The sequence below is a fragment of the Trichomycterus rosablanca genome, chromosome 15, assembly GCF_030014385.1.
Source record: "Trichomycterus rosablanca isolate fTriRos1 chromosome 15, fTriRos1.hap1, whole genome shotgun sequence".
Classification (NCBI taxonomy): Eukaryota; Metazoa; Chordata; class Actinopteri; order Siluriformes; family Trichomycteridae; genus Trichomycterus; species Trichomycterus rosablanca.
The window spans coordinates 16,999,284-17,002,906 of NC_086002.1; the positions used below are offsets into that span (position 1 = coordinate 16,999,284).

General features: G+C 31.9%; 1 long non-coding RNA gene across 2 annotated transcripts; it reads left to right on the forward strand.

Moving 5' to 3' along the window:
• Positions 1-1,221: 1,221 nt before the first annotated feature.
• LOC134329565 (uncharacterized) lies at positions 1,222-3,203 on the forward strand. Of its 2 annotated transcripts, none has more exons than XR_010014887.1 (4): positions 1,222-1,254; positions 2,041-2,083; positions 2,378-2,421; positions 2,597-3,203. It is a non-coding gene; the product is annotated as an uncharacterized LOC134329565 (long non-coding RNA). The 2 variants fall into 2 exon arrangements; XR_010014888.1 differs by lacking the exon at positions 1,222-1,254 and adding an exon at positions 1,616-1,666.
• The last annotated feature ends 420 nt before the right edge of the window (positions 3,204-3,623 follow it).

Sequence of the window (3,623 nt, forward strand, 5' to 3'; positions counted from 1 at the left end):
AAAAGGAATGTCCAAAGCAATAAAACGTTTCAGAATTGTTCTAAAAACGCTGCAATTACATTGCACAATGTCGCTGAAAATACAATGTGCAATGTATTTTTTAGGAAAGTATAAAAACACTAAATCTCTTCAGACCGGTTCATGAAGTGAATTTTTTTAACTTCTTTGATAATTAAACTACACTAGTTTACTAAATAAACAAGCACAGATATGTGCTTAAAGTGCTTCTTTGAGCTTTGTACTGGAAAGTACACTGTAAAAAATAAACATTTTTTTACAGGTTTTCCCCAGTACATTTTTACAGTTTTTCCCTGTATTTATAAAAGACAGATTTTTTTTGTAAAATTACAAGAATAAACTGTATATTGAAAAGTGTCATGTGATTTACCATAAAAAATCTGTATAAATGAAATACATAAAAAATCTGTTTTTTAACAGTTTTTAGATGACACTTTTAACAAAACTAACTGTAAAAATAAAGTAATCTTCATTGACAAAAATAGCAGAATCTTCTGTAATTTTCAAAAAAAAAAACTTTTGTTATACCGATATATCACTGTCAAATAAATAAAAATACTGTTAATAATGCATTTAAAAAAGTACAATTGCAAAAAAAATATGTGAGCAAAGAAAGAAATATTTTGTAATTTTGCATTTCTTAACCACTACTTTATATACATAAATTGGAAAAACAAAGGTATTGCCTACCTTATTAGACAGGCAACAATACAATTTAAACAGATTTTAACTTTTACTTTATTTATGCATTTGTATTAATTTAAAGATTGAATTGTTAAATAAGTGCATTTATACAAACTGTGTAAAACTATAGTCAAATTTAAAATGTTATTAACTGTGATTTATTCTCACATTTATAATATTTAAATCAAGCATAATTTACCCATCCCCACATTCCCCAATACACAGAAAAAATGTATTACAGTTCATCTGTGCAACATGTTGGGTGCACATTCCAACCAGAGCACCACAGATATAAATGATGCTCTAACCTCCCAGTTACACACTTTTGAGTGCCTGTTGGTTTTGCATAAAGAATATATGCTGGTGTGACACAAATCAATTACATTTTAGATTGAAACATGACTGCATTGTGTTTATTAGTTAACTTAACTTAGTTGCTTTATTTCCCTGGAACTACTTAATGCAATGAGTTTATCAGGTGAAACCGGATATGACGCACCGGGGATTACGCAATACATCGTGAAGGCACATTGTGTTTCAATGGCGTCTCAGGTAATGTGAAGCTTTACAAAATCTTTTTCCATATGTCTAATTGCATGCTAGTCATGATGTGTATCTTATTATATAGTTTAATATAGCTCTTTAGTTGAATAATATTCAAGTTTTATTGCTGTACATGCTTTATTTGTTTAAAAATGCTAACGCTAATTCGCGCGTGCTAATGCTAACGCTAACGGCGGACCTGCTTATAGTGATTTATTTATTAACATCTTTTCAGAGTTTCTGTGAATCATATTGAAGTCTTGAGGCAGATTTGAATAGATTGCCGTTGGCTGACGGTATATTAAGTCCGGCTGCGCTGTGTGTGATAACGTTGCATTGCCTTGGTGCTAGCTAGTGCTAAGCTAGTCAAGTTCAACAGCCAGTATTCTCAACTTGTGGCAGTAAGATTCTTTCCCGTAAGGTAAAAATGGCTTAAATTACTTCATGCGGAAGTATATTAGAAGAAGGTAGAAAATAAAAAGATGTGTAATATTTGCGGTGCCAGTGCATTAAAAAACATGGACACAACCTAGCTAGCTAAGCAGTGAGCAGGCAGCTCGAGCCTGAGGGGCTTTTCGTTTGGCGCTCACGTTCTGCACAAACTTAAAAACAAAGTGATTCTGTAACGTTAGTATCATTACAAACCTGAGTTTTGTGACTGTTATCCTGGAAAGCACACACATGTGATCAGTATCGGATAATCAGTTAATTTGTAATGTTAAAGTCTTTACTATAGAAATAATATTTTAGTTATTTACAACAAAATAACTGATGTTTTGTATCTTCTGTTTACAGATGGTTGGAAATGTGTAGTTGCAGTTGGACTGACCTTTTACTGGTAATCTTTTTTCTACATTTTATGCTAAATTGAAGAATATTGAGCTACTTTTGACTGAACACTGAGTTAAGTTTAGATTAAGTGAAGAAGAAAAAATGTGGAAATTCTTATTATTTATCCTGTTTGGTTCTTTTACTTACTTTTTAGTTTTATGTATTTTATGTCTATTTTCTTATTTAAGCTGGTATTTCTTTATAAATATTTGTCTTGCTGATTTTGATTTCCTTTAGTTTTCTTTAGTAATTTTTTATTTATATATAATTTTAATAGTATCCAATTTCATCTACAATTTAGGATTCCTCCAATCACACAATACCATCAGCGCTAGGAGGGTGAAGGTAAGCACAAGCTTCCTCTGAGTTGTTACAGCAACCACCCCATCTTTTCGGGCCAATGTACGTCTGAGTTAAAATATAAGTTGAAGTGAGATGTCAGATATGTTAAGTCCTAAATGGAAATTTGTGTACTGTTAAGTTCAAGAAAGTGATTTTTTCCCCCTCTGTTCCATTGTAGGATGGTGATATGGCTGCAACTGAACGGGGGATTGAGGAGACTGTTCTTGGGATCTATGTGACTAGAGTTGAGGGAGCTGAAGCCATGGACCCCCTTGCCAATACTGGAGTGGTATTAGACGGTGGTGTGGTTCTAGAAGACCTGGGCAGTGTGTTCCTTGCCTTTGCAGTTCGGGCTGATTTATGCCTTATATATTTATAATCTTATGATTTAGAACTTGAGTTACCCTCCTACATACAGACTCTTTTGATGCACTCCAAAAACTGTTTCTGGAACTAGATGCTAACAAACTGTCTCATAAAGCTCAATTACTAAATACCAAGCTGTTCAGTGAGATGTATTCCATACTGAGTATTACACTTGTGATGTACTGTTTATCGACATTCCACTGTGGTTGCACTTTCTGAAAACTTTAATGTTGGCACTGACTTTTGTACATAATTCAGATTTGTTTATAAGTGTTTCATGCCCATGTTTTGTAGACATTTCACTTAACTGTGTGCTGCTTTGTTAAACATTTTCCATTGAAATGAATTTTGATTGCACTTATTGTATGCTGTATTGTGTTCGACATCTGATTCTTACACTGATCAGCCATAACATTAAAACCTCCTTGTTTCTACACTTACTGTTTATTTGTGTGAAAATTATTTGGGTCAAAAATAGCTGAACTGTGGTGGATTTTGATACATTTTGAAGCTGAAATTAACAAAAGCTATTTATATACTGCATTTATAAAGTTCTATATATGTTCTGAAGTTCTATATAACATGTAACAGCTGCAAAATTTCACAGTAAGTATTATGCAGACAAATCTTAACTAACTTAAAATTTTTGTATTTTGTATATTTTTTTAAATGAAGAATAACAATTTAAAAGTACAGTTAACTTATGTTTTAGAGAAAGAAATGCTTTTATTTTGACAGTTTATTAATGTATTTAGATAATAAAAAAAGACAATTTAACAGATATTTTTTGCAATACCTCTGACAGTTAATTTAAAATTGGGCTTTTGCTAAGTAAAATT